Below are 23,700 nucleotides of genomic sequence, written 5' to 3' on the forward strand. Positions count from 1 at the left end.
GACGGACCGGGCTCGGCTACAGATGTAATGCCAGCTTTTGCCAGGGGTCACCTTGGAGAGGCCGATGGCAGCATGTCCATCCCCTCCTCACCCCCCCACCTCCCCATCAGTGCAGCTGGCTCCCTGCTTAATCCGCCACAGGGGAGGGGGGGCGGGGGGCACACGGCCCGTTAAGCGCTTCTTACATACAGTCAGTGTGCGTTTGTGGGAAGAAACTAAAATCTGAACCAAGCACTGATGCTACAAACCAAGTCTGCTTTACTGACGTGTGTAGATGTCTGTTTTTGTCTCATCAATCAAATTAGCTTCACGATTAGCAGAGTGGACGTCACGTCAGTGCAAAGGTTCATTCTTGACCTTGGAACTGACAGTTTGACTAAACAGTCTGTACTGTCCTCTTACAAGCCTTCTGTGGAGTGAAACTCCATGAAGAGGATGAAGATGTTCTCAGCTCTTCACTGGACGTTTAAGTCACATGGTTCACATACACCATCATTTAGTGACTGTTTCTGTCTCTGCTGTGACACATTTTGCTTTTACTAATACACCAACTTTTAGCCTTTTTGCATCTTTTTACAGCACTTCTCCATTTTCAGCATTTCCACTCAGAAAATTGAAAGCGCACATAAAAATGGATGGATGGAAATCCACCTAATGGCACAAGAAATGCAGAATTGGCTCGGATTGGCAGCTGCTCTGATGTGGAAGATATTTGGAGCTGGCCGTTGCCTGAGGAAGAGCGCCAGGTTTCTTCCTCTGCGTCGTCGCTGCCTCTCCGTTTGTGTGTGTGTTTCAGTGCTTCGTTAAAACACAAAGATCACTCAAAATAAAATTTAATATTTCAAGTAATTCACTTAAATTCTCCTCCAGTGCTGACTGAAAGGCAGGAGAAATGAAGCGCCCCGTCAGGCCTCGTCCAGCTCCGGTGTGGCCTGCAGGAGGTGAAGCCGCAGAGCTGCTTTTCCAAACTGGATCCATCCTCTCTGCTAATCAGCTGTACATCTGCACGCTCCTAATCGTTTCCATGTCCCTTCCTGATTCTCTGCGCTCACCGTGCAGAGGGCTTTGACTGGCTGATTCTGGTTTCAGTGGAGAAGCATGGAGGGGCTTTACTGCGTGGACGTGAAGAAATCCGCTCAGGTTTTCCTGCCGGAGCTCACGGAGCCTGCAGCCATTAGCAGATCGACTGGAGGATCCTGTGTTTGTGTGGCTGGAATCAGAAATGTTTGCTGAGCGTCACTCTCTGCTCACACGCTGCACTTTGATCGTGTGACTACAGTGACACAGAAAAATACTATTCTGTCACCGTCCTGTGAAAACCACACATCTCCACTGTCATGATTTTTGGGTCAGGAGGATTTATGACAGGGTGAGTCTCTTTCAGATCAACACAGAGTAAAGAAAATATTTCCAATCTTTAACCAGCAGAGTTGATCTTTTGAAGATCGGCTCTTTTCATTGGACAGCGATGAGTGTTTACTGTTTTTATTTTACTGTAATTTGAAGTACTCCGACCTTGACATAAAATGGTCAAATTTAAAAAGTAGATTTTATATTTTCACTACTTGCAGAAATACACAGTAGAAAGGAAGTGCAGCTGAGAAGAAAGACTCATCCTTTAAAAGTCTGTTTCAGCTAAACAAGGAAACACTGCGGCTTTGGTATCCGCAGTGTTTCCAGTGTGACCGTCAGCGATGCAGTTCAGCGACCGAGCAGGCACAGCTGCAGGTGAGCGAGGCCTCGGACGGGACGCTGAAACCAGAGAGGACTGTAGGAGCTCGGTGCTGATGGTCGACTGGGAGCATTAATGAAGCAGATTAGGTGTCCGAGTGTGGCCCCGCGGGCCTGCAGAGGCCTCGAAAAGGCTCCTCAGCATGAACCGGCTCAGGGTTCTTCAGGCTCCAACCGCAGCAGAGAGCATTTCACTGCAGCGACCTGCTCCAGAGATCCTACAGAGAACCTTTAAGGTGCTTTGACGAAGGATTTTAAACTCGTACACGTTTTTTTTTGTCGTTCTCTCAGTGGCCACAGAAGCTGAAAACGATTAGAAACCATCTCTGTTGGTGATCCAGAGTTCACAGGACTGCAGTTACTCTGTTTGTGTCCATCAGTAGAAGTCGTTCACAGCGTTGAACCGTTTGGGAAAGTGATTCAAGCAAACTCTCGCCAGCTGTCCTGCTCTTGACCACTTATCTAGTTAATGTGAGTCTCAGGAAGAGCAGTTGTCGTGTCACTGGGTCCATGTTGATATTTCAGGTTGAGTTGATTTTACTTCCAATGTGCACGCAGGCTTTTTTTATCAGTGTTTTCTTGACTTACAAACCACATGAAGTCCCACCAAGGACGCTGTTGAAGACGAGATGTTTCCTCTGAAGGGTTTCTCCTTAAACGACATAAAGATCAAGTCAAAAGTAGGATCTTGAATTTGAGTCAGAAGGATAAAATAACAAACTATACAACATGCACTGCAGAGGTACACATCCACCAAACTGGTCTTCCTCCGCTCCACCTCGGACACGTTTCAGCTCCCGCTCACCCTCACGCCGGAGTGTGTTGTAGGCCTGAGCCCACCCCATAAAAGACCCATTTCAGGGTGAATGGAGAGGTCTGTTAAAGAAGCCGGGGGACAATGAAATGGGATCAGCGAGCAGCGGATTTAATTAATCCAGTGAATGTGGAGAAAACAGAAGAGGCGGAGACCCAGCTGGAGATCACAAACACAGTTCAGCCCTGCCACCAAAAGCAGCAGGTCAGCTTCAGTTTCAGAGGGATCCAGACCACCTTCACTGCCACAGGAGCACTGCTGACCTCTGTGTGGACAGAACCTGCAGGTCAGCCTCCACGAGCACGTGTTCAGCTGCTCAGCCAGCCTTTGTTAATGTGTTCTGTGCCCGAATTGCCCTTTTTCAGAATCAGAATCGGAATCAGAATACCTTTATTAGTCCCCCGAAGGGGAAATTTCATTTCAGTTACATCCCGTCCAAGAAACATTAAAAAGACAGTGACACATAACAGGGGGAGGACAGGAGCAGGAGAACTGTGGGTTTTTAGTCATTTTCTCAGGTAAAACTGCTTTTAATCAATTAGAATTATTACTAATGCTGTACATTTTCTACCAAAGTGACATTATTATACATATATATGATATACATTAATATCAGGTGTAAGGACGTTACTGATGACTGTAGGGGTAATGCATTAATAATGAAGTAATTTACATCGCATTCTTTTGTATACTACGTATTAATACATATTAATAAGACATTATTATAAAAGCCCTGATAACTCCCCATCATCATCTGTTCTGTGCTGGATGATTCTCGAGCAGAAAGCAGAGTGACGTCTCTGACAGCTGGACAGCTGGACGTGTGTTCAGGCAGGAATGTGAACGATTATTGTCTCTGCAGAGAAAAACAAACACACCTTCATTAAAGGAGTCGCGACCCCGGCACGGCCTGTCGGGCGTATTGATCTGTGAGTGGCAGGTGACGACGGCTGCGGTGGGACTCTCTCCAAACAGACCGGGCGGATTCACTGCCGTGACCTTTGACCTCTGGCTCTGTGTCAGTCTTACCTCATCCGAGCAGGTGACGTCATGTGGTCTAGCCCTCGCTCGCCTCGCTGGCTTCGCTCACGCTGAACTCGTGTGTGCCTGCAGTGCACCTCACCTCACTGACGGAGAAAGATCGTCTGAAAGTAGAGCCAAAAATGAGAAACTGAGACTTTTTGACCAGTTAGGCCTCATTTCCTGTCATGTGACGCAGATCAGTTACTGATACAGTCTGAACTGGGATGCTTTATTTCTGTCCAACCCTTTGCCAGATGGTGCTTTCCTGCTCTCTGTGCTTTTCTGATGTTTAGGACTATGAGCGCCTCCATGGCTCACGCCCTGTCCTCCTCCTCCTCCTCCTCCTCCTCTTCCTCCTGTTCACCTCCCCTCTCTGAACCGGTGTCAGGTATACACTGTAAAAGCAGTGCAATGGATACCTCCTCACCTGCTCCTTCCCCAGGACCCCTGCTGAGAGCAAGCTGTTGTTCTCCAGGCCCTCCTCCTCACCCCGAACACACCTGTCCTCCCCCCTCCTCCCGCCTCCCCTCACCTCCATACTGCAGAGCTGCCTCTGGCCCGGCCCTTCAATTATTAACGAGGCCTAAAGAATGCATGCAGCAGATCAGCGCCTGGTGTTTGTGGCGTTATGTTTGTGTCTCAAGCCTGAGCGCCTGACAGACATGGATATTATACATAGGCTGTGTTTAGAGAAATCAGGCGGAGAATATTTAATGATTTCATCTGAGCAAACAGAAATGCGCTGTCTTGTTCATGTGTTGTCGGTGTGTTTGCTGTTGCTCAGTTAATCTGTGAAAGGTTTATTTACCTGCTCTGTTAGCCTGCAGTGTTGTTGGCAGTCAGGCCGTTCACACAGTCATCAGAGTGACTCAGGAGAAGTGGACTGTACATCGTGATGAGCACTTTCCTGTTTACACATGCCTTTGTTCTGCGTATTGCACCCAAAACAGATGATTGTAATCTCATTTTCCTCTCAAGTTCAACTGTAGACAAGAATCTGCCGTCACATCTCAGCATGTGAAGAATCCTGAAGTTTCAGAGACACATCAACAAGCGTAGATGTAGCTTGAGGAGCTTTTTACACAGTCTGCTGAATTTAGCTGTAGATAGAGAACTGTATCATCTGCAAACAAAAGGATTCACTGACATGACGCAGAGCTACAGTGGGCTGGTTACACGTCCACGGCGGGATGGGGACTTCCTCACGATGCACAGGTTCATGCTGAAGGTGATCACATTTATTTCGTCACAAGTGAACTTGACCTTGACCTCAGCTGGATGTGATCATTGAGATGGCAGCTGAGACATTATGGCAAAGAAAAGTCAGAATTCCAGCTCAGCGTCTCGTAGTTATGACTCAGTACAGCAAAACATCAAGTTCAGAGTTTTATTATCTTTCCTCTAAGTTTTCGTCCTTTTCAGAAAAGTTCATCATTTTTTGTCCCTTAGTTTTCTGAACTGCAGCCGCTGAAGCCAGAGAGCAGCGCAGGGAGCTGCACATATGCTGGAAGAGGGGGAGGTGGAGAAGGGGGAGGTGGAGAAGGGGGAGGTGGTGGGGAGCAGGTCTCATTGTTTGGTATCTCTGCAGGACTGTAGCTAATAAAACTAAACTGGGCCTGAGGGGAAGCGGCTGAACTTCCTGTAGCGGTGGTATTTATTTATTCGGAGGGTCCGTTTCAGGTCTCCAGAGTCGGCCGTAAACAAAGAGCTCTCCTCCTCCGTCCACATCGCCTGTTTGACTCTCATTTATTTATAATTCCCTGAAACCACTCTGCGTTGCAACCCGATCGCTGCGAGCTTGTGAAAACGTCGCTTTTCCTTGAGATTCGCTAAAAAGGAAGTACTCCCCGTCTCTCTTTTTCCCTTTCCTCCTCCGTTTAATTCCAGCCCTCGGCCACTCACGCAAATAAATACCTTTCTACTTAAACATACATGGGCTAATTAATTTAGCCCATCTGTTCCCTTCTCTGCATCACTTCCATGACACACATGTGCTTCCCTGAACACGTTTGGCTCATGTTGCACTGATAACTGGGCCACGGCGAAGAAAATCGAGACGTTTCCACAAAAACATGAAATAAACATTCTGACAGAATAAACAGACTTAATCCTTTCCTTTTTCACACTCGGCGAGGAAACTTAAAAACATCTGCTGCGAGAGTTCAGAGGTGAGCCGAGCAGATCGTCGGCCGGCCGGCCGGCAGATGATCCACGCAGGCTTAAAGCTGAGCAGCAGAAACTGTCCTGTGACAGAAGGTCAAAGGTCACTCCCAATTTTCAGATGGTGTTTGAGCTCCTTCCTGCCGGCTGCGTCGCTCTGAAATGAGCCTTCACCTGTCAGTCAGGTGCAGGTTCAGTGACGTGTTTTCCTATCAGTTTACGAGATCACAAACTAATCACCAAGAGTTTTCACGTGATGACGACAGAGTGAGTGTTTGGCGTGTTGAGATCACACATCTTCCTGATGACATGTATGTATGATTTGTTTTCTTCTGATGAGAACAGAAGGAAACACAGTGACATGAACACATTAAAATAATATTCACCCATGTGAGGTGGAAGGTTTGGACCGACAGCTTTCAGTGGATCACATGGTCTTCATCAGTGGATGTTCAGCTGAAGACCTCAAACTGGTGTGAGTGAATGAATGAATGAATGAATGAATGAATGAATGAACTGTCAGCGTATCGGTCTCCATGCTCCATCCACTGATGAAGACGTGTGATGTGGCGGAAAGCTGAGGGAAAACCTCGTATGAGCTGAGCCGATTCATTTGTCAGATGTGGTGATTTTGGTATCAGCAGCTGGAATATTCACTCATTCAGATCTGACCTCCTTGGATCAGAGTTAAATTATAATTCATCATTTTGACCACATCGAGGTACGTTTGACAGAAGTAGAATCAGAGAGGAGTCAACTGTCTGCAAGTTGATTTTAATAGAAATGAGCAGAAATCAGCGTCTGACAGCAAAAGAAGCATCAGTGAACCTCAGATGCTTCAGTGAAACGTGTTGACAGATCAGGTGCGGGTTCGTGCTGCGAAGCGTCTCAGCTGCTGCTGCGTGTGATCGAGAAGCTCTCCTGACGACCGCACAGTTGTTGCTTGTGCCTAAAACATCTGGACGGTCAGCTGAGGATCTGCGTGGCCCCCCGGGGCCGGAGGGGCCGCTGGTGTAATTGTAATATTTAGGGAAAAGTTTGGAGGGAACTTGATTTAACCCTGAAGAACAAAGTTTTGGAAACTGGCTTCAGGGCTGCTGGAGAATATTCCCCCAACAGGACGGAAGGAGAGAAGAGCTGGAATCAAACAGGAAATGACATCTGATTCTCCTTCAAGTCCTGAAAGAGCAGAGAGAAGCTCAGACCAACAGGGAACCCTGGGAAACAGATTTTAAAGACTTTTAATGTACTTCTTATCATCTGCAACCCCGAGTCCAAAATAAAACCAGAATCAATCATCAATAATCAAACTGTGTTCACTGACAGCAGTTTCCTGAAGTGTGTGTGTTCATCTCCTTCATCCAGTCATGTGTTCACAAAGTGGTGAACTCGCTCCATCTTCTGTGAATGACTGAGCCTTTCCAGGACGCCCCTTTCATACCCAATCATGATCCTCTCACCTGTGACCAATCAGCCTGTTTACCTGTGGAATGTTCCAAACAGGTGTTTTTGGAGCGTTCCGCATCTTTCAGTCTGTGAAACGTGTTGCTGCATCAGATTCACAATAAGCAGATATTTACAGAAATCAATGAAGCTGATGAGGAAGAACATTAAATATATTGACTTTGAGCTGTTTTGTAAATACAAACTGAGCTTCATGTAAGAAAAACAGAGAACAACTTCACAAGAAGTAAACCCTGCAGACACGACCTGCAGACGCTGACAGCTCGGACAGCAGGGCCTACAGCTGTCCATGAAGTCCTGAAGTCAGGAAATGCATGACCTATTAATATAAACTGTAATAATAAAGCGTTTGACTGAAGTGACAAAGTAAACTGTGTTAAAAAGTCGGGTTTTCCCATTCACTTCAAAACAGTTTTATCACAGCAGCATCTAGTGGACATTAGAGGAACTGCAGCTGAACACACTTCAGATCCGACTGAACCTCAGTTTTTAACACATCCTCGAGACGTAACCGCCAGTTCTGCCGCTGTCAGTCACTCCTCTGGTAGAAGTGATGGCGGCGGGTTGACCTGAGCGTGTCGACGCCGCGTGTTCGCCTCAGCGCTGCCTTGTTGTTGTGTGTCTCCATTGGTAGCCTGAAGCAGACAAACAGACAGATTCCCCTCCACCTGCTGCAGCCAGGTGTGTGTGTGTGTGTGTGTGTGTGTGTGTGTGTGTGTGTGTGTGTGTGTGTGTGTGTGTGTGTGTGTGTGTGTGTGGCGATCGATCGTCTCCCAGCATCCTGTTTCTCTCTCTGGCAGCTGTTCCAACCAGAGGCTTCAATATGAATATTCATGATGCACCTATTCCCAGGGCCTCGGTCCGTCTGCAGCTGGACACACACACACACACACACACACACACACACACACACTCTTCTTCTTCTTCTTCTTCTTCTTCTTCTTCTAACATTTAATGTGGCACCAAAAACTCATCTTCAACATCTCCAGCGTCTCCGGACTCTGAGACAAACGAAGCTTTGAGCTTGTCCCTCCTTCAAGTCCTCACTTTGTCATTTTGGACGCGTCTGCTGTGATGAACTGGTTTCAGCCCGTCTGTGCCGTCAGGGTTCGTGGTGCGTTTGCTGCTCTTCTGTCTTTATCAGCTCTCGGCCTGTGAACCGCTCTCTGCGGTTTGCAGCCAGGTGTTGCTCGTTGGCTTTGTGTTGCAGTCTGATGTGTTTCTATCTAAACCTCTTTAATTCATGAGGACGTGAAAGGCAGCCGACAGGCAGCTGCGTAGCTTTTCGTAGCGGTCAGCGTGGCTGCGGCAGGAAGCGGCTCTGCTGGTTGAACGGTGACCTCAGGATGTTGAACCTGTCGTCCCCTCACGCTGTCACATAATGGGGAGGTTCAGGTTCACCTGGGGACAGGTAACGCTTTGATGGCGTCTGTGTCAGACTGTGGCGAATGATGTCATGGTGTCTCAGACATCTGCACTGAGCTCTTATTCTGAAATAGCATCAAAACATTTGGCCGTTACTGAAGCTGTTTTTATAATAAGTAAATATATTCGTGGTTTCTATCAGCACAGTGTGTCCTGATACCAGGTGGTAAAAATACTCCTCTAGAAGTGAAAGTATGTAAGTTCTATCATCCAGTCAGCTGGACACACCTTAAATGAATTTAAAATAAGTCAAAATATTTAAAATAATCTTATCAATAATACTAATACTAATTAATAATTCAAAAGAAAATCAGCTAATCTGAAATGTTTTTACAGGAAAAATGATTTTGATTCTCACAGCAGTTCAATAATTTTCTGTCAGTCGACAAACTGATGAACTGATTAATGGTGTGTTTGTCGTGTACTTGAATAAACTGTTTGGTAGTTCTATTTAGAACAAACACATCAGATTTTATGAACTCTTCATATGTTTGTGTGTTAAAAAAACTGTAAGTAACTCGTAACTCAAGCTGGTGGATTACACCAAGTACCTCAGATTCTCCTTCAGCGCAGTACTTGACTAACTGTACTTACATTCCTCCACTGTGTCTGTGGCAGTAACACTGAGTATTCTGCATCATTTCCTGCTGTGCTGTGATTGGTTGGTTTGTAGTGGTCGTAGCAGCCGGCTGTTCAGACGTTTCCTCCTTCGTTTGGTTCGATCGTCTCCATCCTGTTATGACGTCTGTACCTGAGAGCAGGTAACAGGAAACGGTGTGCGCACTGTCACTGTTCAGGTCGTCACTGAGCAAGCGTGAAAGCTGGTTTAAGGTGGCCTGAAGAAGATGAGGAGATGAACGAGGCGGGAAAGGTGAAGTAGAGCTGTACAGAGGTGGAGGAGGGACGAGGAAGTGCGAACTCAGGGCTTAATTTGTGCTGGACTCTACAGGACCAGGATCAGGGACCTTCCAGACCGGGACCAGCACCCTGTAGGTCATTTGATGTCGTAGCCTTTTGAGCTGCGAAATGAGGTGAATGCATGAGTGTTTGTTTGTGACGATGCTCGTCTTTAGTGCACTGCTAACAGCTTCGACTGAGCCCTTTTAGCTTTTTGATGCCTTCTGGGGCTCTTTCCCACCCCCGGCCCCCCGGACGGCAGCCCCCTGTGTTCTCTGGTGCTCTGTGCTGCGGTTCAGGACAAAGCTGAGACTCTGTGAGGAGGTGCAGCAGGTTTCTACAGCGAGCTGTCGGGTGGTGAAGGTGGAATAAGAGATGCAGCTGAGAGGCAGCGTGTTTTATCTGAACGAGTTAAGGTGGTCTGTGGTGGTGTGTTATCTCCATCGTCAGTGGAGTGAATTCATGACATCCCGTTATTCCTCTTTTTCCAACGCGACGTGAACGCAGCATTACTCTTCCTCGTTTTCCTTGGCCTTTACTGAGTCTTCTCTCCTCTGTGGAAATCCCCCTCACCTCCACTCACCTCCCTCTCCTGGGGACTTAACCCGCTCCTCCATCTTCCTCCAGGGGATTTAGCATCCCCTCCGGCCTCGGCCAACCGGATGAGGAGGCCTGAAGGGAGCACAGGGAGGAGGAGGAGGAGGAAGAGGAGGAGGAGGCGCTACCCAAAGAGAGAACAGCAGCCATGTGCTTCTCATTAAGCGCTGCGGAAATAAGTGCTGACCCGTTCAGGCAGGAGGCCACATCCATTTACTGCTGCAGAGCCGACAATCACAGCCGGACACAGTCCAGGAGAGACAGAGGGGGAGGCGGGGGAGGCGGGGGGCGAGGGGGAGACGATGGACTGATGTGGGAAAGGCAGGAGAGAGGAGGAGAAGGAGAGACAGGGAGGTACAGCAGGACAAGAGGGAGATAGCTGAGCTACAAGTGCAGCTGAGGTGTGTTTAAGGTGGTCTGAAGGGTGTAGGGAGAAGTTAAGGTGGTATTAGGATGGTTTGTGGTGTTAGAGGGAGTTGAAAGGGGAGGAGGCTGATAAGTTTTCACGGCTGTGGTTCAGGGAGTGATTCTGGTGAACTGTGGAGGAGCAGGAGGTGTCTGATGGTGTGGTACGAGAGTTTGGTGTGTAGCACTGGAGAAGGTGGTGCTGAGAGCTGTAGGATGTAGCTGTGCTGGCCTGAGGAGGTGTAAGACACAGTTAAGGTGGTCTGTAGGAGGTTATAAAAGTGGTCTGTGGTGCTGTAAGCTTTGAGAGGTGGTTTGTGGAGATGTAGCAGAGACTTAAGGTGGACTGCAGAGAAAAAGGACGGTGATGCACAACATGATTAAGGTGGACTGAAGTGTAGAATAGGGTTACACTGGTCCGAGGACAGGAGTTTAGGTGGACTGAGGATATGTAGGAGGTAACTAAGGACAAGAGGTTGTTCGTGCTGTCATCGTGATACCAAAGGCTCTGTTTTCCTGCTGTCCTCTGTTGTGTTTCAGTGACGGATGGAGACAGAGTTTTTGAAGTCGGTCCAGTGTCCAACGAGAGTGAACGTCCACTGAAGACACTTGCTTTTTTTTTCACATTGTTATTGAGCCTGGTTTCTTTCCCTCAGCGTCAAACGCTGACGCTGTGGTGTAAGACGTTGTTAAGGTGGACGTTGTGGTCAGAAAGGTGTTTTTCTCTGAATGTGAAGCTGCCGATGGGACAGGTGAGCGGACTGATCCACATTCATGACAAACATGTTTGGACGTGTGCCCGGCTGTTTCCTCGAGTGCATGCATCATCCACAAACCCAGATCCATCTTCCTCTGCTCCACATATGGAGGGTGGGGGTGTCGGGGGAGGGGGGTGTGACGGGGTCGGTGAGCGATGGCGTCCCTGCGTCCCACTTCCTCTCGCAGCATCCTTCATCGTCCTCGCTCCCCGCTGTCGCCCCAGCCGTGTTCATCACTCTCCTCCACAGTCAGGTCACACACCTCTGAGTCCGCCGAGTGCATGCACGCACACGCACGCACACGCACGCACACACACGCACGCACACACGCACAGAACACAGCGAATACACTGAACTTTTCACAGACCCTCTTCTGGTCTGATCAATAACTGATCAAATAACCTGACTTGCTGTCATCTCTTAGCGTCCAGCTGACTCTTCACTTCCTCTCAGTGTCACTGTACCAAACTGGCCGTTCAGCCTCCTGCAGGCCTCAAGCTTCAACACCTCACACCCTCTCAGTGCTTTGTCTCCAGCGGACACGTCGACTGCTTTAAGTGCTTCAGCTGTAACTCTGGTACGAGGTCTCATGTGTCTCCGTTAACCATTTGGACGTGTTTCCAGTGTTTCTTGTGGTTTGTCTCTTAAACCAGAACAAACCAGTTGGCACAGTTCGTCTGGAGCTCTTCGTGTCCTGGTGCTCCTGGTGGTCCGGCCTTGCCCTGGACCTCAGTTTGTTATGGAATCTGTGGATTTGCCCCTTTTTGACTGTCTGAGAGAGTTTGAGAGCAGCTTCTTGGTTGTAAACTTGGAAATATTCTCACTGGTTGGACGTGTTTAAGGTGGTCTGAAGAGGTGTGCAGTAGGAGGGAGTCGATGTGGTTTGAGGAGGTGGTTCAGGTCTGAGGTTTTGTAAGAGGGAGTTGAGGTAGGCAGGAGTTATTTTGGTGCACAGGGTTCCTGCAGTAAAAGTCTGGTTCATGTTCTCACAGATGATGTCGGACATGAAACTCTCCTGGTTGAATCATCACCGCAAAAGATGAAACTGTGAGAAAATATCAGGTTCTTTGATAAAAAGCCAGAAGTCCCAAAGAGCTTTTCAGCGAGAGGCATCCAGTCACTGAACGGAAACTGGCTTTGTGTCAGTGACAGCGAGCTGAGGATAAAACCTCCTCTGAGTTATAACCTGATAAAACATTCAGCCGTTTCAGTCTGTGGCGTGTGGGGACGAACTGTGGAGCTCAGGCTGATCGATAGGTGTGATTATTGGTCACGTGGTGCCTCGTCAGGAGCTTTTCTGCCACCACGCGTCGTCTTGCTGTGGGGAGCAGGAGGCCCGGTGACTCCTGGGTGACCTCCCTCTCCTCTCTGCTGGCTCTGGTGCTCAGATGTCACTCTGCATGTTGGAGCTGAAGCGGCCTCGCGCTCAGACTGATGTGTTACCTGCAGACCACCAGCAGAGGGAGACATTACACTGTGAAGAGGCACAGGGAGCCTCGCTCCTCGCCACGCGTCACGTCTCATTAATGGTTTTCCTGCTTTAATCCCTCACATACATCGTCTCTCCCATTTGTTTTTCTACAATGATATTTTTATCTGAGTGTTTGTTTTTCATTTAAACCATAAGAGTAAAGGCAATTATTGACACACAGACATTTATTATTTCGCTCCATGCTGATTAGAAGGAATGTGAGTCTTCTTTCTGGATGAAGCACGTTGTGCCAGCTGGTTGTAATTCCATGAAACTGTTTCTGCTGCTTTTCATAACGTTATAAATATCTCCAATCAGCACCTGACAGGCCTCTTATTGGCTGCTGCAGAATCACAGCACATGAAGCCCATGAATTTCTCCGCCGTGCATCTGAAGTTCAAACACAATCCTCGTATGAATTAGTCATCCGTTCCCACCCCCCTCCCACTTCAAAACACTACAAGGCCACTGGCTATGGTAAATGAAGACATTAAAGGGGAGAGCGGGAGCGCATCAAGAGGATTTGGGGGGAGCTTTCTCTCCAAAAAAGCAGATTTGGCCCGCTCGGGCCCCTGACAGCAGCACATGTTGTGGGAAGATAGCGGGCGGCGATGGCGCACAAAGGCGGCCCTGAGCCGAGCCGAGCGGCGTGAGGCTCCCTGGCAATCGGCCGCCGCCCTCCGCCGCCTTGGCGCTGTCGCCCCACGTTAGTCACACCGCAGGAGACGGGGCCCGGCCTCCCGACCGCCGCCGAGGGCCACAAAAGGCCCGCTGCCGCTCTGTGGTAAAGCTCCCGTCTGCGGCCCCCCCACCTCTGGAGACAGAGACAGATATACAGCATGAGATGAGACGACAGGACGGAGGCAGCGTTCAATTAAAAAGGCATTAGAGCAGAAACACCAGCGGACGAGCGCAGCGCGGCCTCAAACCAGCCAACCGCTCGCTCGGCCGTCCTCTCGGCTTCAGCCTGAAAAACGGCATCGCGCAGGCTGCCGCTTGTCTCAGGTCAGATTTCTGTGTCGTCAGATACCAAATGTTTTGCAGAGTGCAGTAACAACAAAAGCAAATAAATAACAGAAGCTCAGAAACAAATCTACGAAAATCACAGCTCATTTTTTAATTAGACACATCGTCCTGAATTTAGGTTCAGTTTTGGACTCTGTGTTTGGGTCAAAATATTCTATAATATTCTATAAAATCTATAATATCTTTTCATGCATTTCATCCTGAGAAAATGTATTTTTTTAATCCACATAAATGTGAATTTGTCTGCCTTCCAAACAGAGCGTGAGCAGAGCGCAGACTCACAGCTGATCAATAATCTCAAATGTTTAAAAATTAGCATGGTGGTTTTTTTTTTTTTGTAAAATCAGTCAGGTTCTGGTTTGGCTGTTGAACCCCTGGTGTCCTGTGGGGGCCCCTGGAGGTTCGTGGACCCACAGTTTGGCAACTGTTACGTTAACTGTGTAATTTTAGCATTTTAGGATCAACAAAAAATCACAAATGTGATCGAAGTTGATACTTAAAATCTGTTGTTTCAGATTAAATCAGATTGAAGCATAAAATCTAAAAATCTAAAATGAAAAATCCCTGAAGTCATTTCTCTCTTTTGGTATAAAATCTGTGTTAATTATGGTTTTGAAATCATTGATTTGGCCGTCGTCCAATCAGGGAGCAGCTCTGTGACGTCTAACGAAGCGGCTGACGAGCTTCTGATCAATCACCTCTTCACTGTAATTAATGCTGCGATGCCATTGGTTCCCATCCTGCCTCGCACCTGCCAGTTTGTGTGTGTGTGTGTGTGTGTGTGTGTCCAGCTGTGTGTGCAGACTCCTTGTTTTTATGTGAACAGCTGGCAGGTCTCCGCTGTTGTTTTCATATTGTGTTTGGGGGGAGACTGCACATCTGTTTGTGTGTGTGTGTGTGTGTGTGTGTGTGTGTGTGTGTGTGTGTGTGTGTGTGTGTGTGTGTGTTGAAGCATTACCTGCCTTGTTACCTTCCAGCGTTGTTGTGTTCAGGTGAATTCACTCCATTATAAACACAGCGAGCTGATTAAAGCAGCTGTCTGTCAGCGTCTGTCTCTCTGTTTCTGCTCACAATCAAACTGACTGATTCTCACATTTCTGACAACATTTAAACATTTTATTGAAATTCAGAGTTACACTTTATAAATATCTTTCTTTAATTTGAAGGATGGACTGTGTGGAAACATAAAAACCCTGAACCCTGAAAATAGAAAATACAGATTGAAACAGCAGACGGACGGTGATTTGACCGCGGGGCAGGAGAACATGTTGAGGAAGGTGCAGAAGAGCTGCAGCAAATACAAAGTTTGTTTAGAAGAGTAAGAAAATGGGAATAAAAATAAATGAGAATGAGGCCTTTAAACGCTGCAGGCAGACGCTTCCATCAGAGCGTCCGCAGACAAACTGAAAGCTCTCACAGTGACCACCGTTGGCTTAGTTAAGCCTGACAATCCCAAATCTTCACAGACCATCACAGAACCACGACCAACAGCTTCAAACAGGAAACTGAATAGAAATCAAGGAGCAAACGTAGTGAAATGTTCAAACATCAGAGCTCAAATGATGCTCGGCTCTGAAAATCTCACTTTGAGAGACATGAATGTGTTTTTGTCCAGCGAACAAAAAGCTGTACAACTGTGCAGAAACACACACTTTAACAGAAATACGATTGAAATCAGGATAAATCTGATCTGAAGTCAGTAAACACCAGCACCAGCTTTCACTTCTGGACAGTTTTCATGACTGAAGTTCATCATCCAGTTCGAGAGACAATCAGAAAGTCCCCAAAGGACGAGCGCGATGTGAGACGTCTTCACATGCTGAGAGTTGATGGTCTGACTGGCTGCTCGGCTGGTTTGTAGACTGGCTGCTTGGCAGAGGAGACAGAAGGAGGTGTGGGGGGGCGGATGGAGGAGTTTTTTTTGTATTTGAGGGTGGGGGGATCCAGCATATGCCCGGCCCCGCTGACAGCTTGCCTACGTTCCCCATCATCTCGCCTGCAGGCTTCCTTCTTCCTCTCAAAGAAGGCAGAATATTTTTTGGGCGCCCAGTCAGGTTGGGTCCTGGTGAAACCTGTGTGTGCGTGGGCAATCTGCTGCCGAGGGAAGAGCGAGGCATTAATATGTGTGTGTGCGTGTGTGTGTGTGAGAGAGAGAGCCTGGTTTAGATATGTAAGGCTGGGAGAAGAAGGAGACGAAGGAGAATCTGAGGAGCTCGTCTCTTGTCAGGGTTGACTTCTGACCCCCCGCTGCTTTCCCTTCAGCGCTTACCAGATATTTTCGTTAGCTTGTATAATGTGAAACCCTCCAAGTTTCTCCTCAGCTGGATCCATAAAGTGAACACAGAGAGTTTGATGCCACACGCACACACGCACACACGCACACACACACACACGCACACACACACGCACACACACACACACACACACGCTCTCTGAGGGAGGCCGGAGGTGAGAGGAGATGGGAGGGTTTTTTCGTATTCGTGCACTGATGAACCGCTGACTCGGCTTGTCCTCCGTCCCTCCCAGCAGTGTCTCTTACCTTGACCCTCCTGTCGGTCAGGACGGAGACGGATGCTGCGTTCACTGTCTGCACCTTCGCTGTGGTTCCTCTGAGCGCTGCTGCCTTCATTGCTCTCAGTTCTGTGTGGCTCTGAGGGTCTGTGAGAGACCATCGCTCTTTATTGATCGCCTTTCAAATTGATCAGTCCGCCAAGTGTTTCGAGTGAAGCCGAGAGCCCTGCCCCCAGGAGGTGGTTAGCCTAGCTTAGCATAAAGACTGGAAGCAGGAGGAGCAGCTAGCCTGGCTGCGTCCAGCACCTCTGAAGCTCACTGATGAACAGCCTGGACACAGCGGTGAACGGCATCGCCTGTAATTTCACTTTAACTCCAGAGTGTCTTACTTTTATTTCCTGTCATTAGACTGATTTTACTTCCTTTAGTCTTTGTTTATTGGCATCCGTGTGCTGCTGTGACACCTGAGTGTCCTCTCTGGAGGAGAAATAAATGAGGGACAATCAGATCTGCAGCTCGGTTTGACAGGTTCAGCCAGACGAGACGTTCCAGCCTGAATGTGACCAGGCTGCCGTCACTGCGCCGACTCTTCATCAGGAAATAGACTTCCTGTTTTCAGCAACACAAAAACACAAAGAGAAGAAGACGTATGAAAGAACACAAAAGAGCTTTCGAACATACAAATGAATCAGATAAAACCGAGTGACAGCTAACGATCGATTATTCCAACACGAGCAGACCAAGCAGCAGCTGGAGGAGCGCTCGCCTCCTCGCCGTGACGAAGAGGAGCTCCACGTGTTTGTGTTGAATGTGAAGATCGGAGCAACAAACACTCAGCGAGCCTGCGCCTCCGTCTGTGTGGATAAACTTGAAATAGTCGGGTGGTGCTGCTCTAAATAATATTGTGCGATGGCATATGTGTCTAACACGTGCTACACACACACACACACACACACACACACACACACACACACACACACTGGCTCATCAATGAAAGTCGGTCAGAGGGTGGGGGGGTTCCGGCCTCTCCCCATGCTCTGCCAGGCCATCTGTTCCTCCTGCCTCCCTCTCACTACACAACTGCCTTCCTGTTTCATCCTCTTCTTCTGTTGTAGCCACACAAACCCACCGCGCACACACACACACACACACACACACACACACACACACACACACACACACACACACACACACACACCAACGCAGCCCCGTCAGCCAATACCCCGTCAGAGTTTTGAAGACGAGTTTTGTATCATCTGAGTAAGATGAGTTTATTATCTGAGCGCTGATATTTTGGCGCAGACGCTCATCGCACATTTTCGTGCTTTCTTCCGCCAAACAGAACGTCGTCCAAACCGCCAAGGTCATCGCCAAATGGCGGCTTCGTGTTTCAGCAGTGGAAATGCCAAAAAATGTGAGCTGAGCTGAGAGGAGAGTGGAAGCCGCCTGCAGGTCTGCTGACGGTGATGCTGCAGTAAAACATTTACTTGTGTTTCGTGTCGTCCAGTAAATTTCTTGTCTTGGTTTGAGGTGAAAACGGGGCCTCACCTGTCTCACCTGTGTCTTTAAGACCCACCTGGACCTGTCTGGTACCGTGACTCTGACCCTCAACTCTTTGCTTTGGGTCTTTTGGTGTTAGTTCATCCTCACAGGCTGTTAGCTCGTTGGCTAATGCAGCACATTGGCTACTCTGAGTGAGTATGTGCCTGCCAGACGAGACGGAGGGACGAATGTCATCAGACCTGAAGCTTCGTCCAGACCACTCTCACACTGTCTTTCCCTCTTTTTCTTGTGTTTGCTCGTATTAATTCTGTCATCTTTCTCTGTGATTTCTGTTTTTTGACCTTGTTCTTACATCGTTACGTCCCTTCATGTCCTCTTCCTGTCTCATAGTCCTCGTCTTTCTCCCCTTCGTCTGTATTCACGTCGCTCTAATTTCTGTTTTCCTTTTCCTTCTTCCTCTCAGTCCTCCTGCTTTTCAGACTTCTTCTGCTTCCACTTTGTTTTCTTTCTTCTTTCTTCTTCTGCTCTTTTGTTACACGTTCCCTCATCACTTCCTGGTTTCTGGTCTTTATTCCTCCCTCAGTTCATCCCTCTTTCTCTCTGATTCGTTACCTATCCTCCTCTTTCCTGGTTTCCTGACCTTATTCTCCCTCCTCATCACTCTATTTTTACTCTCTCCTTCTGTTTTCCTTTCTCTTCCTCCTCTCCTTTTTTTCCACTCTTCTCTCTCTCTCTCTCTCTCTCTCTCTCTCTGGTTGTGCGAGCTTGGTTGAAGCTTGGTTTCAGGCCCGGTGCTGTTGGCTGATCTCCAGCCTGGCAGCAGCTCAGTGGGAGCAGGTGGAGCCCCCATCCCCCATCACACACACACACACACACTCTGTGGTCCTGCAGTATTTTTTAGCCCAAACCCGCCGCCGACATCAGCCCGTCTCCATGGTGACGTCCATGTTGAGTTTTTGAATTTCTGCTCACGTCTGATTGGTCGGCTGTTTGTCAGTGTTGTAGCCTGTAACTCACATTTCCCATAATAACCTGAACTGACTGTTTTAACTCCTCTTCCTCTCCTTCTGCTGCTGTCATGGACACAATGAGACCGTGGAAATGTTTTAGTTTCAGACGTAAGAGACGCTTCATGTGAGCGTGAGCTCACCTACATGACGCGAACATCTTCATCACTTCTGATGAACATCTTCATCACTTCCGTGTGGACGTGCAGAGACGTTTGCTGTCATGAAACTTCTGAAAATCCATCAGCAGCTGACAGGATTTTCTCTACACTGTGTTTTTATTGAAGTACTGAGGAAGACCGTGGTCCCAGAGTGTCAGAGGATCGTCCACAGCAGACACGCACACACAGCGTGTCTGCGGGGACGTGTGCTCAGGTGTGTTTGGACATGACATTCAGAAAACTTCATATCTCTGAGTCTGACAGTAACACCAGAAACATCTGCATGGCTCCGTCCTACCAGAGGGAGACAAGAGGACGACTGTGAACTGACTCAGCCGTCAGTGAGGATGAAGAAGCAGAAATCCATTCAAACACATAAAATGCCTTTTTTTTCCCCTTAAAATTTCCCTTAAATTTGCCCTTAAGTTGGTTTCATGTTCATATATTTTCAAACCCAAGACATTTTTTTTAAAGCTGCAGTTTTTCTTCAGCAGCATCCATCAAACACACAGACGTTTTAGTTTGTTTCTGTGTTAAATACTCAAAAAAAAAAACATTTTTTTAGTGGGACATCAGGGCGGGGGCGGGTGTGTGTTTTCTGGTTGTCATGGTAACTGACATGTCGTGCTGATGATGGTGAGGGTCTGACTGAGTTTCAAACTGTTGATGAAGCTGAAGGAGAGTTTGAGCTGACCTGTGTGTGTGTGTGTGTGTGTGTGTGTGTGTGTGTGTGTGTGTGTGTGTATTCTTTCTCTAGCTGCCTACACACACACACACACACACAGAGGAAAACAGCTCCTCTTCTTCACTTTCACGCTGACATCACACTCAGCGCTCTGTCACCTGTCGCCGGGCGGTTTCATTCTCTGAAGGCTCTTCGTCTCGTCTCGTGTGCTGCTGGGAGTTTACCTCCGTCAGATGTGTGTAGAATGGATGAATGAGCGGATGAACGGATGAACGGATGAACGGATCATCAGGTGGATTTTCTCCGTGAGCCTCGTCCTCTGGTGGAATTCAACCCGCGTTCAAGAATTAAAAATTCTAAATAATTTGATCTGAAGTTCAGAGTTTCAGTCACAGTAAATTGTGAGTTAATTATAATAATTCTAAAAGTATAATTTCATTTCTGAACAGAATCAGTAAAACTATCATTTCAGGTTGTTTTAATATTATGGAAATCATTTATCATTTCAAGCTTAATTTATTTGTCCTCAAGTAGAAAAATTATATTGATATTTTAAAAATATCCAAAGCAGAACAATTATTCGACAAATTAAAGTGTACGTTTATTCGTGTGTCTTTAAAACAGATTTTATTCTTTTAATGGGTTTTTTTAATTTCTGCTTATTTGAAAGATTCAAATTAATGTTCATTTAATAATCAGGTTTAATTTGTCTGGTTGATTTTTCACATTGCTTAAATTTAACATTTTATCTATTTTTGAATTTACAGCCGCAGGAAAAAATGAGACAGAAAAAGAGAAATTTATTTATTCTAACGTGGAGTTTTAGTTTTAATGTTTCAAACAGTTCAGCTGCCATAAAGAACAGAAACACTCTGAAATGGAAAAATGCTTTTTACAGCATTCAAGTTAATTATTTTCTCTAAAATATGAGCTGCATGTGTTTCTTTAACTTGACGTTCATTTGTCCAGTAGTCCTGTGTCCGCCCTGTCTGACATGTCAGTGCTGTTGGTGTGTGTGTGGCCGTTTGCAGCATGCTGATGGCGAGCCGGACTCGGCGCCGAGTCTCGCTCTGCTTCCAGGCTGTTGTAGTGTCGGTCTGTCGCCTCTAGATGGCGCCTCAGTCTGCTTTTCTGACCCTGCTGAGTTCAGTTCAGCCTCATTAGGGGTTTCGGTTAATTAACACAAACTTCACTGTACAGAGAAGTGTGATGTCATCGAGGTGGATCAGCTGAGTTAAAAACAGACGCGTGGGTGATGGAGGATCTTTTAAAATCCGTATGAGAAAATACCTGATGAGCAAAGCGGTCTGAGACAAAGTGTCCAGCTTCGTCTTTTCTCTCACGTCCTGATCGTTCGCTGCCCTGCAGTGTGACAGTGACACACACAGTGACACACACAGTGACACACAGTCACACACAGTGACACACACAGTGACACACACAGTGACACACAGTGACACACACAGTGACACACAGTGACACACACAGTGACACACAGTGACACACACAGTCACACACACAGTCACACACACAGTGACACACACAGTGACACAGTGACACACACAGTCACACACAGTGACACAGTGACACACAGTGACGCACAGTGACACACACAGTCACACAGTGACACACACAGTCACACACACAGTGACACACACACTGACACACACACTGACACACACACTGACACACAGTGACACACACACTGACACACACACTGACACACAGTGACACACACAGTGACACACACAGTCACACAGTGACACACACACAGTGACACACACAGTCACACAGTGACACACACAGTGACACACAGTCACACACACACTGACACACACAGTGACACACACAGTCACACACAGGGACACACACAGTGACACACACAGTCACACACACAGTGACACACAGTAACACACACACTGACACACACAGTGACACACACAGTCATACACACTGACACACACTGACACACACAGTCACACACACTGACACACACAGTGACACACACAGTCACACACAGTCACACACACTGACACACACAGTCACACACACTGACACACACAGTCACACACACTGACACACACACTGACACACACAGTGACACACACACTGACACACACAGTCACACACACTGACACACACAGTCACACACACTGACACACACAGTGACACACACAGTCACACACACTGACACACACAGTGACACACACAGTCACACACACTGACACACACAGTGAGTGTGTTTCCACACACAGCAGAGTTCAGAGTTCATGTCCTGGTTTCAGAGACCTGGATGAAACGAGTCACCTGTGGCCTGTACAGTATGAACACCTGAGCCAGGTCTGATCACTGCTGTGTGAGTTAAGTATTCATTGAGGAATTCATCGCTGAGGACGGGCTGAACGTACAGGACACGTCTTCCTGTCGCTCCCGTCCTCCGTCACTGCTGGTCGCACGATGACGTCTGACCGTAGTGAAGGTCCAGGACTCGAGGACTCAAAGACTCGCCTGAATCAACGGTGTCCTGAAAAATCTGGACCGTTCTGCTGATTTCACGCTGCATTCACAGACCTCAGATTCTGTTCAGTGAGGCTGCGAGAGATTAGAAAAGTAGAAACGTTTGTGGAGAAGAAGAACCAGGACAAGACTCCAGACCAGGAGACCGACCGACAACCATCATCGGCTGAAGTGATTCAGTCTGAGTTAAAGAGCACAACCAAACCGTTCTGTGCGTCTTCAGATCTGAGGGTCACATCAGGTGTTCCTGCTCAGTGTGCACGAAGCCTTGGCGTCTGATTGGTTGGAGCTGAACGAGCTCAGACTGTTCTCACCTGAGCTGAAGAACAGAAATGAATTCTTCTCAGTGTGAATCAGCTCTGCTGTGTGAGACCTCCAGTGCCGTCATGTCGTCAGCGAGTAATCCATGATTACGCATTAAGATTATTGATCGTATCGAAAACTCAATTTAATTGCTGTAATCTAATTACCTTCTCTTTGTCTTGACCTTCATTGCCGAGACGTTGTTTATCCAACTAATAACGTGGAGCTGCAGATGTATTTGAGCGAAGTAAATCTGCAGATTGTCTTGTTAAATCACGCCGGCTGTCCTTCTATTAACATAAAAGCTTCTGTTCATTAACCTCAGACGACTCGCGGCTCGGCGCCTGCAGCCCAGCGCCCAGAAAAGCTGCAGAAGAAGAGGTCAGCCGAGGCCGACCGAGTCTGACAGATTTATTTAGAAAAGGCTTCTAACAAACAGGTGCTCCACGAGACAAACTTCAGATGAAAGATGATTGGATCACATTTACAGCGAGACGTCTTTCACCGGGATTCTGTCCCATAAATTAATTTTAATTAACATTTGAAACGGAGAATAATTAAGGATTTTCCGTGCAGATGCTTCTAATGGCTGACAGTTTTGCTGCTTTCAGGTTTTCATTAATAAACTCTGACAGGCCTGTAAAGTGCAAACCGTCGGCATCGCGGGCGGATCCACGTGTGAGGAGGAGGAACCAGGTACAACAAGAACCAGCTTCCAGAGGCCTCCACGTCCGTCTCATCCCCATTTGTTTTTGGGGGCCATTTTACAGGAAGATGACTTCCTCTTTCTTAATCCCGCCTCAGACTCTGATTGGCTCGGTTGTGTCTCCAACAGAAGAAAAAACTGCGGCTGAGTGTTAGGAGGGACAGATTAAAAACCGAATGAGCCCGAGGGTTCCACACTCTCATCAGGTCGAGTCTAGTCATTGGAGGCTACACTTCCCATAATGCACCTGGATTGTGTCTTTCACATGAGCCTCCCTGCCTGGTCCACACCTCCAGTTTGTCACACATAGAGGTGAGACATTTGTGGTCTCCAAGACAAACTGAGATGACATCATAGTGATGTCATCAGGGTCATTTAACTCAGCAGGAGGTCCCTTTAGTGGAGCTTCTGATGGTGTCTCAGTGTTCATCAGCTGATGGAGCTTGATGGATGAAAAGTCCTGTAGAAAAATGAGAAACTGAACATTAAAGGTGGACGGTGTGGACGTGTGGAAGTGGAAGCTCCAGAGCAGCTGC

The 23,700-nt window shown here is 47.6% G+C and overlaps 1 protein-coding gene across 1 annotated transcript in view; it reads left to right on the plus strand.

Moving 5' to 3' along the window:
• LOC143318456 (nuclear factor 1-like) overlaps window positions 1–23,700 on the plus strand; it is a 56,580-nt gene that overhangs the window by 14,856 nt on the left and 18,024 nt on the right. The gene's annotated exons all lie outside the window — the stretch shown is intronic.

The sequence above is a fragment of the Chaetodon auriga genome, chromosome 3 (genome assembly GCF_051107435.1).
Source record: "Chaetodon auriga isolate fChaAug3 chromosome 3, fChaAug3.hap1, whole genome shotgun sequence".
NCBI lineage: Eukaryota > Metazoa > Chordata > Actinopteri > Chaetodontiformes > Chaetodontidae > Chaetodon > Chaetodon auriga.